The sequence below is a fragment of the Hydra vulgaris genome, chromosome 08 (genome assembly GCF_038396675.1).
Source record: "Hydra vulgaris chromosome 08, alternate assembly HydraT2T_AEP".
Classification (NCBI taxonomy): Eukaryota; Metazoa; Cnidaria; class Hydrozoa; order Anthoathecata; family Hydridae; genus Hydra; species Hydra vulgaris.
In genome coordinates, this window is record NC_088927.1 from 4,314,751 (window position 1) to 4,329,288 (window position 14,538).

The window sequence follows — 14,538 nt, forward strand, 5'->3', positions numbered from 1 at the left end:
TACAGTCTGCACTAATTTATTTGTTTTGTAAAGGTTAATTAGAACAATACAGTCAGCACTGATTCATTTGTTTTTGATAGGACGTCCTTTTTGTTTATAAAGAGACATAATTCTGATAGTATTTTATTATACCTCTGCAACTTCTTGCATATAAGGAAACAAAATTAACAATCATACTGGCTCTGGTAAGTTTACAAACACTACCTTTTCGAAGCTACTTTGGTAATGGAACTTGGTTTCCTTTCAAATCTTAAATTACACGTGAGTGACTTTCAAATGAAGTACACTCAATGTTTAGAATATGATATAACGCACGGTTGTCAATTCTTTTAAATGAAAACCCTACTGGATAAAAACTTTTACTATGATCTGTAATGCCTTTAATTGTATCATGTTTTTTGAAATTATCTGTTTAATTTAGCAATTGATGGTTATGTTTGCGAACTGCTGGGGCTTGCGTAAACTAAGCTCAATTAAACTAGAGATTGCTTTGAGAAAATATTTTCTTTGATATAAGATTTTTGAAATAGTTCATGTTGTACGTTAAGGATCAATTCATACCGCTGAGTTTTCTGTGAAGATCCAATCAGCTCGATTGGCAAACCTAATCCAACAATTGCGATAATCTAGATTATTGCTATCAGGAAAACTAAAGACAGTTTTGTATAGTACGTGATTGGTATTACTGGAACATTCTTTAATCTTTCGCTTTTAATTATTTTACAACCTATAACATAGCACTTTTTCGGCATTGACAAACAAAGTATATCTTATATTTATAATTTTAATTATATAAATATTGTTAAATCAGTTAACAAATGAAACAAACATACCAAATATTACATATAAAAAACTTGTTGAAATTAGAAACCTTTTTTGTATGTTTTGTCTTCTTTTTCTGAAGTTTTATCAATTTTCTTCATTTTTTTTTTGCTCTTAATTTTTGACGACGCAATTTATTGTTTTCCTAGAAATCAACGATTTAATGCGGATTTTGTTAATGTCATTCAAACCATTTCTTGTATAAAAATCTGGAATTATGTTAAGTTTTTCATAAATTAGGATTGATGATTAAATTCCAATGTTAAAATTAGCCACTGCATCGTACACACCAAACTTTAGTACTGTCAAGGTGACAAATTTTGTTTTTGGTATGTGATTCCAAATTTTTCCATTACGCGACGTTAGAATTATCTTGTTCTAAGTCCATGTTTTTGCAAACTTAGAAAATCGATGTCAAAGTTTGAGTTTGTTTGCTGCTAAGTTGAAAAAATTATTTGGGAATTAAAGATTTTCTTTAGATTGATGATTTTTCCGTTGTTTATTTTTAAATAAAAAAAACTTATAAAAATTTCGCTAACGCCCATATTTTCCCACCCACTTTTGGAGATAGAACAAAATAACTTTAGTATTTTGTAAAATACAATAATGTTATTTTGTTACATCTTATATATTAAATATATTAACTACATTTTTTTAACAAAGACATCGATGAAAATCGATGGAATTTTGTTCTAGGTAGTCATTCTTCTTACCCAGTGCTGTTGCACCCCCACGCCCCTAAATTAGGGTTGGTTGGGACCCGGCGAATCTATGGGAACTCTAAAGTTCCCTAAAGTAAAAGGAGTTTTTTTTTTTGTAATACTTAAAAATGGAATTTTTTTAAATTTATTTTGGGAGGGGCTCCGACCCACTAGCTATTGCACTGTTCTTACAAGTTTGTTTGATACCTGTTCGCGCCGGCTATGAACAAGACTAAGACATCTAATTTAAAACAGAACACTTTGCTACATAATAAAAAAAGGGTAATATATAGCGTATAGGAAAGGGATGAAAAATATTTATCAAAGAGATAGCTTTTTTAAAATTTTCTATCAATTATTTAAGTCTTACAGATATTAACACAACAATTAAACTAATCTAATTACAAACAACATGCAAGATGAACTTGATTTTATTTTTCGTATACCTGTGATTCTATTACAAGAGTTTAAGTATTTATTAAAAACTATTATAAATAATAAGCTAAATAAAGAACTTTATCAAGATTTCTAAATAATAATAATAATTATATGTTTTATATATCAATACTAAACAAATAACAGAGAAAGTCATATATAAAATCACTTTATTAATGCTTTGTAAAACGCAATATCAACAGCAGGCATGTATGAATACATGGAAATGATATCATTGGCTTTTTCAGCAGATAAAGACCGATAAGGAGCACGTAAGCAAGCTGCCATTGGTATATTTGTCTTTAATGGTTTGGTAATAATGCTTGATGCTGCTCGCTTGACAAACTTATTAATACGAGCTTGTGAATAATTGTCTGAAAATGAGGTTTTAAAAAAAACATGGTATGGCAGTCCTTTTCGATAAACAAGATTTTTAACTCTTGTATAAGGCACTAACTTATAACTTGAAAAACCAGCAACAACTGAAAAATTCTTCACATCTATTAATTGCATTTGGTAAACAGAGAATGGTTTTTTACGGTTTACATTTTTAATAGCTCTTTCTAGTCCAAGCGGACTAAATATTTCTGCAACAGAGAGATTTTTCAATTTGACAATGAATGTTATCACATTCTTGAATGCTGGAGTGACCTGGCTCGCAGAACTTTTGCTCAATGACTTTAATTTTGGGTATCGTATAATAAATTCACATAAAGCTGCTGACATGAAACTATTGTGGTTTTGTGGTACACATGAATCAAACCAAAGTATGAACTTATTTATGTCAAGGTCATCCATGATTTTCAGAAGCAGACATGTTACAGCACTGGCAAGATCATTTCCTCCACGACCAGCCATAGCTTCAAGCCAAAGGACGCAATAACCTTTCTTGTTAAGCGAACAATGACCAGTTAAGTTATAATTTGAAAGTTTCCGTTTGTAATAAAAGTTTCCAACATTAGCCCGAGGCAAACTTAAAACACTTTCAAGATCAATACAAACAACTGCAGTTTTAGGATCAGCATTTTGACGATCTTTTTCACGTTCAGTTTTGGTATCATTCCTTGATGTTATGTTCTTATTATAACTATCTGTCTGCTCATTGCTTGCATTAACAATGTTGCAATATTCATAGCATGTGTCACATAAATCTTTCTTTGGTTTTTAAAATTCTATGTTGAACTCGTGATTGAAGATATAACGATACATATGTTCTTTTACTGGTATATAGTCATTTTCATCACAATATGTTTTAAAAAGATCATGCCTATATTGAGTGATCCTTCCATATACTCTTTAAATGTCTTTTTCCTGCAATAATGGGCCTCAATTCTTGGGAAAAGATTTATATGGTCTCGTACAACTTTTTTAGAATCTTCCGGTAAGCTTTTTTTTACATTTCTTCCAAATTTTGATTGCATTGGCGTTCCAGTAGTTAAGCATTTATTAAATTTGTGAAAGTAAAATATTCTTTGGCTACTAATATTCAATGTTGAAAGATAGTAGGATTTACAAGCTCTATATTGTGTATTAGAAACAAAGAAGCTATAATAATAGGTATGTTACATCCCGCGTTTTACGGAACCGATTTTTGTGCTAAAAAACTGTTCCACGTTTTTAGAACTTCGCGTTTAGGCAGTATGGTAGGATGGTGTTTTGTAGCATATTTTTTTAGAATTTTATATTAACTTAGAAGTTTTTCTAAAAGTAGAATAGTTGAATTTTTTTAAAGAGTATTTTTTTATTATATTGACGTAAGTTAAAGTGTTATTTATTGATATCAAAAAGTGTGTTGTACTTCTTGTGCTTAGTAAATGTTAAAGATATTATCTTTTTTTTTTCTATCCTATTCTTGTTTTTAAGTTTATATGTTTTCTATGCACATGCCAAATTTCATGAATTAATTTTAACTAGCAGATACCCTATTTTTACCCTCACTTTTGGTACCTAAATTTTGTTTTTCCGACTTCTGTTTGGGGGAGAATGGGGGGTACTGAAGGATATTAAATATTCGTTTTTATAAGTCAATAACAATTACTATTAAAAAGTTTTTCTAATAGAAAATATAATACATGTTTTCTTAATATTATAATACTATAAAATATTATGTCTAATATTATTGTCTAATATTTATAATACTATTATACTATATAATAATATTATAAATATTATTGTCTAATATTTATATTACTATTATAAATATTAGACAATAATATTAGACATAATATTATGTCTATTATATCTATTATATAATATTATATCTATTATATCTAATATTAAATCTATACCCAATAATATTAGACATAATATAATATATTATGTCTAATATTATTGGGTATTAATAATACTATTATATATTATTTAATAATTTATTATACTAATACTATTAGACTAATAGTATTAGTATAATAAATTATTAAATAATATATAATAGTATTATTAATACCCAATAATATTAGACATAATATATTATATTATGTCTAATATTATTGGGTATAGATTTATCAATATGATACTTATAAAGTCTGTTTAAAATAAAGTAATATTATTGGATTTAGCAAAAAAACTATTATAAAAATGGCTAAACACTCCGATCTAATCGATGAGTTGTCTCAGAGAAATTTGTTCGACAAAAATGCAGACAATGTAAACATCAGTTAGTTAATTTAGTTTAGTATTAGTTATTTGTATTTCACCTTTTAGTTTAGTAATATGTTATTTGTATTTCACTTTTTATAAAGTGGTTTGCTAAAAGTATAAAAGTCCTTACTTAAATTTATAAATATAATTATTTTACGTTTTAAATTTATATTTGTTAATGAAACTTAATTGATGAATTTGAAGATTTGATTCTTTAGATCAACAAGCGCTAGAGAGAATTAGTTAGTATTATTTTTTAAGTTATTTCTGTTAGTAATTTACTATTTAAAAATTTGGTTTTATTATTCAATCAGCATTACTTGTATTTGAAAGTTTTATGCATTGTATTAGAGACTAACAGTATTTTATGCTGTCTATCCATTATACTCATAGTTTTACTTAATAATACTTTATTTCTCTATAGGTCAATTAGAAAAGGAAATCAGTAAGGAAAGTTAATATATAATTATATTGTTTTTTAAATTGTTTAAAGTATAGTGCCATGTGTCCAATAATTATTTTATCCAATCAGTTCTAATTTAAAAGCTATTTAGTTTAATTTATTTTAATTGACTACATTCTTTTTTTTTTTAGGTGATTTGAAAAGAAACAGTAAGTTAAATAAAGTTGAATGATTTGATGAGTTATAATGTTTACTAGTTCCTAACTTTGACGGATTTTTAAATTTTAATTTAACTCTAGTGGTTCTATTACTAGAACCACTAGAGTTAAATTAAGATTTCACATTAAGTTTTTTTCTGCTAAGAGTAAAAATTTAATTTATGAAATTGTTACCTATTACATAAAAATCTTTTTTCTTGTTATCTTTAGTTGCACCTCCTTCTGTTGCCCCTGGTGAGAGTGTCTTTTTCATTTTTTACACTTATTTAGTTTATTATTGATAATTTTATTTTACTTAAATAATACTTTTTCTTTTAATTTTTAGTTGTGTCTCCTTTTGTTACCACTGGTAAGGTTCTTTATTTTACTTGTTTAAGTAATGATAAAACATTTATATTATCTAATCTAAAATCGTATAAATAATGCACACTCTTTTAATCTTTAGTTGCATCCACCTCTGCTACCACTGGTAGGGTTAAATATAATTTATTTATTTACAAGATTTTCATATACAGGTGATGTTATGTTTCATTTATTATAACCATTATTTTCACATATATTTTGCATAATTTATATTTTGCTTCAGCGTTAACATATGATGATTATAAAATCTATCGTGCTCAGCACCCAGGACCCCTTACAAATCAATCTTTTTAAAATTAGATCCACCATGGTGGGGAAGATAGGCCAGGATTTAGGTGGGCAAGTAATCTTCCCTACTCAGGTGCTGGGCCAGATAGTGATGGTCGAAGATTTAATGGAAGGCGTGGAAACAGAAGGGGCAACAGAAAAGCAAGCAGAGGAGGTAACATTTATTACAACACCTATAATTAGTGTTTTATTGTAATTTAATGTGCTCATGCATTGTCTGCACAAAAATAGTTTAAATGATACAGACTTAGTTGTTATTTTTAAAGAGTTCTGTCTTATTAAGTATTGCATTGGTTTCACTTTTCACCATAATTTGATCAACTGGAAACTTGAGATTTTTATGAGATACCTTAGTTTATTTTGCAAAATGTAATAAATGTATATTTTTTTTTCTGTTATTATAACTTAGTAAAACTTATTACTTATGTATGAACTTCTAGTTTAGATTTTTATTTAGATTGTTTTCATCATTAAAAGTAATTTCTTAATTTATCTATTTATTTAAATTTATCAATAATATTCGAGAAGAAAAATGTCTTATTATTATTAATAATAAGACATTTTTCTTCTCGAATTTTCACCAGCAGCTGTCCGACAGCGTTTTTTCTCTAGTTTTTCGGTAGTTTTTGAATAAAAATGTTTTTTACCTTCATCATCTAAGGTCCAAAAGTTATCAAATATAACTTGACGCTCGATCTCAGTTATATTAGTAGAGCATTTGAACTTACAATTTCTGCAACTTTTTAGCGTTGCGATAGATCTTTCAGGCACTTATTTACCTTTTGAATTTTTATAAGCTTTACCCGACTGACGTTGCATTTTTCTTATATTTTGTTTCCAATTACTCGTATCAGCTTTATGTTTTCTAGATATTCCACCATGGGGTGACCTACGAGGTGTAATACCAAGCGACTCTAAAGATTAAAAAACTCCATTACCTTTTTTACTTGATTATCTAGGATGCATAAATAATAAATTATTTTGTTTTTTATGCATTCTGGATAATCAAAATAAAAAATTGGCAAAATTATAACGCTAATTAAGTGAAAAAATACCTTTGTTTTGATTTAGAGCATGTTCCATTTTTTGGTCAGTATTTTTAGTTGCCATTTTGAAAATTACAATAACAAAATTATTCCGCACAAATATGTAATTGTAAATATATGATTGGTTGATCGGAGTTAAAATAAGATAACATTTTCAAATTTGCTTATTTAGGAGATAGAACAATGCAATATGGCATGCAACACCGTATCAAAAGTTTTATATGTTTTCAATATAAATAAAATAGAAAAACATAGTGCAAAATTATTCAAAAACTATAAAAACTCGATTTTTTTAAAAAGTGGAGATAGAACAAGATAATTCTAACGTCGCGATTAAACGACTCGTTTGCATTTTGAGTCTTGCCATAAAGATATTTTCGAAGCTCATCTTCTTTAATGAGATCATCTAGCACAGGTCTGACCTTGTATACAACCTCTAATGGAAGACCAGGATCTGGTTTTTAGGTTTTGGTGTCATTTGCTTTGTCGCTATTAAATTTACACTTACTACTTGCACCTGTTGGACAATGTGGGTTAATTTTTGTTGTTGTTAATTTTAACCAATTTAAACCAATTGTTAATCTTTGATGATGCAACATGAAAAAGAGTAGCAAACCCTGCTGATTGCATGGCTTCTAAATCATCTGTATTCTATCTGATTTCTACACCAAAGAAATTTTGAAGTCGATCAATTATCGCATCTGTCAATCTTTCTCAACCACCAAGTCCTCTCACTTTTTTTTTCAATTTCCTATGTCGAGATTGCTTTTGATAGAGCCCAACACATTCTAATTTAGTCATTTGAGTGTCTGGGTAAACATCCTTTGCACTATTGTAGCTTTTGCTATCTCCATCACTCAAAAATTTAACATATTTTAAATTGTGTTTTTTAATTAATCACTAAAAAATGCGATTGGCTCCTTCGCATTCCATTCCACTTGTAGAACCAAAAAAGTCAATTATTCTGTAACCAGTCAATTGTTCCAGTCCGATAAAGTCAACTATTTTATACCAGTCAATTATTCTGTAACCAGTCACGTCTTTATTTTTGAAATGGGAATTCTTTTCTGGTGGTGAGTGGAAAAGAGCTTCAACTTTGTGATAAGAAGAGCTTGATGTATTGCAGATGTCGGTTTCATTATAAATAAAAGATACATAATTACCACTTAAAGAGGAAGGATTTACATTATTTACAACTTCACTGCCACGAGGCACTTTTACATTAAAATTATTTTTTTTTTTTACTGCTCCATTTGTTCTGACTTTAACTCTATCTACTTTTACCATGATTAAAAACTAAAAAAATAACAACTTCTGACAAAGAAATTTGAGCAAAAACTAAATTAAAAGAGGTCTATTTCATCATATAGTTTTAAATCTAACAAGAAACCAAAAAAGCTCTTTATCTGTGAACTTTAGTAGAATTTTTTTGCAACAGTAGTCATTTATCAAGGTGTACTACTAATAAGGAGTATTTAAAATCGATATTTTTGCTACTTAAAAAAATTTTTAATACTTAGATAAACTTTCAGATATAGCCACTCTGATTTTTGAAATCCTTACATTAAAATATATATAACAGTTAAAAAAATATTTTTTGATTTTTTGAAAATTTTTGGGGGTTTATATCTAGAGGTGCGCGGATATATGACATGTTTTTGAAAAACATGCTGTCGACTGAGTTTTTCGATTTTTTTTTTTTTGTGGACTCTTAGTTCTTTATAAGTATTTCATATATAACCGAAATTAAAAAATTATCATTTTTCTCAATAAAGATGTCTCGTAAAGCAGTAAAGTCAAGAAGCTTTTTTTTTTTTAATGTTATTTAGGTGCCCCAAGAAGACCTAACGGCTTGTCACAGAGCACCGCGGAAGTGTATTTAACTAGGAAGTTCACACCTCCTTCCTTACCATGACGCGAAAATATATCCAGAGTTTGTTTCGAATCTGGAACTCCTGCTTCTAAGACAACCGCTCCAACCACTGCGCGACGCCGCTAATAACCTTTTTCTAAAAACCTTAGGTGAAACAACCAACTAATACAGTTGCAAATATTGTAGAAAAGGTATTCAAAGAATACATATAATTTACTTGTTCATGTTCATAAGGGGAGCAAAATACCAGAAGAGTTGAGAAATGCTGTTGTGAAAGGAAAATGGCTGGAAAAAAAACACAAATAAAAACTGATTAAGCTACAGTTAAGTGGTCTAAAATAATTCTATTTTTTCGCTTGTTGCGCTCTCGTCAGTTGACGCTTTTTAAACATTAGAAATACTAATTGAAACAATAAAAGAAAAAAGATTGTTGCCCCATGCCAAATCCGCAGTCGACGCACTTCCTTGTAGCACAAGGCTATAAGACAGTCGATGTAGCAACACTACCTTGTAGCAGCAGGTCATAAGATAGTCGATGTATATACTAAGCTTATGGTACAGAGCTAGAGTCATGGAACCGGAGCTCCACCAAAATAGTTAAAAGGTAGATTTAAAGTTAAAAACTAAGGCAAGCTGCATATATGACTTGTTGTTGCGGTCGGCCTTAGAGTTGTTGATTCAATAAGTGAAATGCGAAAAACGCGTGTTTTTGCGAAAAACACATTCCTTTTGAAAGGAATGAAACGTAAAAATAAAAAACATGTTTTTTGCTCACCACTATTTATATCCCTTAATATTTTGGTGTCCGCGCAAAGCCGCGCGAGGCCAGCAGTAATAATAAAAGAAATCGTCAAAAAAAGTAATTAAAACAACAATAAACAACCAACTTTTTTACGCAAAAAAGGTGTATCTTTTTTAGCTAGTTTTAGTTTACGCCAAACTGAAACTAGCGTTTTAGTTTAGCGTAAATAAACAGGGTGCGGATTCACAACACTTTCGTAAGTCCAAAATTTGCGTAAAGTTTGCGCAAGTTTTGCTTAAGTTCAAAGTTACGCTAAGTGGTATTCACAAACCTTGCGTAAACAAAAACTTACGAAATTCCTTAGTTTTTACGTAAGTTATTACTTACGCAAAAAGTCTAAAAAACGGTTTTCACAACATTTTCCTAAAAAGTGCTGAGCAAACTTTACGCAAGAAAAGTTACGTCTGATACTTTCTGACTTAAGTTTGGCGTAACTTTAAATCAATAATATTTAAAAATGGCGTTTTTATTATTATGAAAGATTTCAGATTTTGTTTGTTATTGCCAATAAAATATAATTTTATCTTAATTTTATACTGCTATGCGTTAAGTTATTTATTTAAATAATACAAAAATAGTTTTTTTTTTAAACAACAACAACAATAGCAGTATATTTACCAAAAATTTAGATGTAATACATAAACTTTTCTTTATAAAACTTGTTTTCACCTTAAATTTAAGGTTAAAAAATTTACACTCAATCTATATAGTGGATAGTTCACTCTCTCATAGCCTAGCTAAAACAAGGAGAGCGACCATAGTACGGATATATCATATAGTTTTGCAGTATGCCGATAACTTATTAAATAAATTAACTTAATAACTAGTTATTGTCATACATCAATGCTATATGATCATCATATCAAAATGATACATCATAATAATGATACATCATAATGATGCATCATAAGGATAAAGGATACATCATAATGATGTATCCATACTATATTAACTTATGGTTGTATCTATACTATACTATCTATACTATATTATACAAAAATATATACAATAATATTATTGTAGGTACGTGTGTAAAAATTTCAAACCATTTATATATCTAAGTTTTATATATGGTTCGAAAGAGCTTTGAATTTGTAATAAAATGGTGAAAACTTTATGTAAAAAGAATAATTACAAAAAAAGTTATGCTTATTAAAGTAACATTATTTTTATGAAGCATTACTTAGGAAAAATGCAAATGTAAATGCAAAACTCGCGTTCGGCTAACGGCAGCTTTGTAATAGAATTTTTGTTAATTTGCGCATGATTTTGGATAGTGAAATGTGCAAAACGATTTAAAAACGTTATTAAAAAGTTTCGAATTAAAATAACAAAATATTTTTAATGATTAAAACGTAATAGTAAATTAAAACGTAATAGTAATCTACTACAAAATTTTATAAAACATGCATAAAAAAAAAAATCCATATTTTTGCGATATTTACAATAATTATATATATATATAATTATTTATTATTATTATTATTATATATATATATATATATATATATATATATATATATATATATATATATATATATATATATATATATATATATATATATATATATATATTTGAAAGATGACATCTTGTATGAGAGTATATTATATATTATTTTAAAACATCAAGAAATACAGTTTCTCTCAATACAAATAATATTATTTTATAAGAAATTTTCGCTGGGTTATAGATACCAGCATCATCAGCTTGTAAAATGTTACAATAATTTTTAATCCTTAATTTTTAATTCTTGATGTTTTAAAATAATATATATATATATATATATATATATATATATATATATATATATATATATATATATATATATATATATATATATATATATATATATATATATATATATATATATATATATATATATATATATATATATATATATATATATATATATATATATATATATATATATATATATATATATATGGTTAAGGGTATATATATTTATTTTATTAAATATGCACCAAGGCCAGATTTTCTATAGCGTATTGGTGAAATTTAAATAATTAAAAGCCTTAGCATTTTCGCCTCATTTTTATCGTTACTAATGAATTTCAATGAAAGATATATATACAAAAAAGATATATATACATATATAACATTGGAAAAGGCGTGACATTTTAGTGGGGGCCGAAGTACAAAAAAACAATCATAAAACACCATATAGTTCAACTAAAAACCTACACAAAAATATCCATCTAAACAATGGAGGAGATGGTATATCCACCACGGCTCTCCTTCATTTTCCCTTCCGTAGTCCATATATCTATCTAACTTTATATAAATTCCAACAAACCGCAAAAATAAAAATAATTTTTTTACATACTTCTTTCACAAAAAATTTAGACTATAATAATTATTTTCTTTTTTGCTTAGTAATGTTTTTAACAGAACTGCAGCTTTGAAGAAAGCCTAGTTTTTGAAGCAAACAAAACTGTGACATCCATAGCTAGAAAGAGTCGATTCTTTAGTACGCAAACGAAACCACATCCAATGATATCTAAAATAAAGTAAACCCCTAAATTATCATCGCTATACTTATTTAATAAAAATGCCTTATGTCGCGGATAATAAATAAATATATGACTGTTATTATTACATTAATAAACATAATCAATCTCTAAAAAAATATGAACCGGTTTAATTTTGATATAAAAAAGATCAACATCCATCGAAGCAAACGTGTGGTTTTCATCATGTTGTGTAACCTTGCAATGATAGATAAGATAAAATATATCAGATATATAAAATTTTAAAAAAAATTAAGGCTAACAATTAACTAATGTATAATAAAATTAACATGTAACTGTTATTATTGAATTAATAAATATAATCTTGACGTCTTTAAGATGAACATCTACAGTAGTAAGCTGCCATCATAGTTAAAACCTTGCAATAAAAGATAAATGAAATTATATTAGATATTTAGCACAATAACTGAAAAACCCATTACAAGTTAGAGAAGATGAGAATGATTTCCTAATTTAAAAAAAAAATCAAAATCACTTAACTCCTGATACACAACACATTTCCCATTACCAAACAGAAAAATCGATAGAAGTAGACCCTTTAATACTTTGTAACCTGAAATATAATAGATTTGATTATAAGTTATAATAAAAAGAAAGTTATATTGTATTAGTGTAACTATCTGGTAATAGCATATGCCATTTGTCTAGAGTGTACTGATTTATTGTAGCTAAACACTAACATCTTTCAATCCATGCAAGCAAAAGTCTGCCTTTCTGGGTAGAAACAATGTATAGCCATCATTATGATTAACATTAATTGTCATGAGCCAGGCAATTTGCTTATGTCAAATTGTAAATGAGCTTTGGTTTCCCATATCTCGTTGCAACCAGGTCAACCATGGTTGTTGGATATCGGTAACTAACCGACTACCTAAAATTACATTACTATATACATATATGTATATACATATATGTATACATAAAAACAAATTAAATAATTATAAATCTTTTCATTATCTTAAAAAAAGGGGAGGGTAGAGAATATGATATACATTAGGCACTGTAAAATTTATTATAAAAATAAAGATTAACCTACTATCTGAAAAATAATAACTGTTAATGCAAGTTTATAAGACATACTATTATTTAAAATAACATATACCTTATTAAAAACATTTCTATTATGTTATCACCATATCACCACTTATTATGTATGCAGAAAGTTGATATTTCCTCACTTCATACTCAACACCATCATCTTCATTCTCTTTTGGCTTCCAATAAGAAATTATATATATATATATATATATATATATATATATATATATATATATATATATATATATATATATATATATATATATATATCACTTTTCTTCTTTTTAATGCCAACAATTCTGCTTTAATATACATCCTGGATGTTAATAGCATTATCGAACTACATGTGGCAAATACTTCTTCCAATAGAAACTCCAATAAGAATTTCTTCAATATCTGAGGCCTCATTATTTTCTAGGTCAGAAAACATTTCTTTTACCTGATCAGGCATGCAAATTTTTAATATTTTTTCTACATTTCTATGTTCTTTGTTTTCTTTTTTCTGAATTTTATCTGCCATTCGTTTTATCAATTCTAACTTCAGGTCATTATGACATTGCATATTTGTAAACTGCTTTTTTCTGGCATTAGAGATAACCCATAATATCAACTTGTTTTAAATATCATTTGGCTTTTTGCATAGTAGAGCAGTTGTTTTATTTTGCAAGCACGAAGTTTTAAAGAAAGAAAACAAAGACTGGCATTTGGAGCTTTGTGCTTTGCAGCGCTAAACATACCCATAAGTTATTCTGAATCAATGTTGTGAAGCCTAGCTGACTTAGTCTGGTCTTTAAGGTGATCATTAGAACTCATTTCAAATTGCCGCTTGTACTGCCTGTCACTGATGCTAATAACTGCATTAAGGCAGTAAGCTAATGCTTTACTCATTTCATCAGTTACTGGGAAAAAGCTGATTACACTGTTTAAAGCTGTTACGCTGTTTAGCAACATACCTGGTCAGGTGTTCAAATATATTTTATGGTCTAACAACAAAAATGTTCGTGCTCTTGCCCTTGAAATGGCTACAGTGAATGACATAAAATGCCCTGCATCATGGATCACCAATTCAATGGCCGGAAAAGAGTGGCTTTTTGGATTTATGAGACGCCATCCAGAACTTTCACTCAGAAAGCCAGAAGCCACATTACTGGCATGAGCTACAGCGTTCAATAAATTTAATATCAACACATTTTTCAAAGTCGGTCCATTTCTCCCCACAGGTGGTCTATTTCTCCCCATATTGGGGTGGTGTTTTTTATTTTTATTTTTTCTAAAGTATGATAATTTTATTTTTCTTATAGACTATATTTTGAAATAAATGGTTACTCTAATGAGAAATATATCAAACATCTCTGTGTT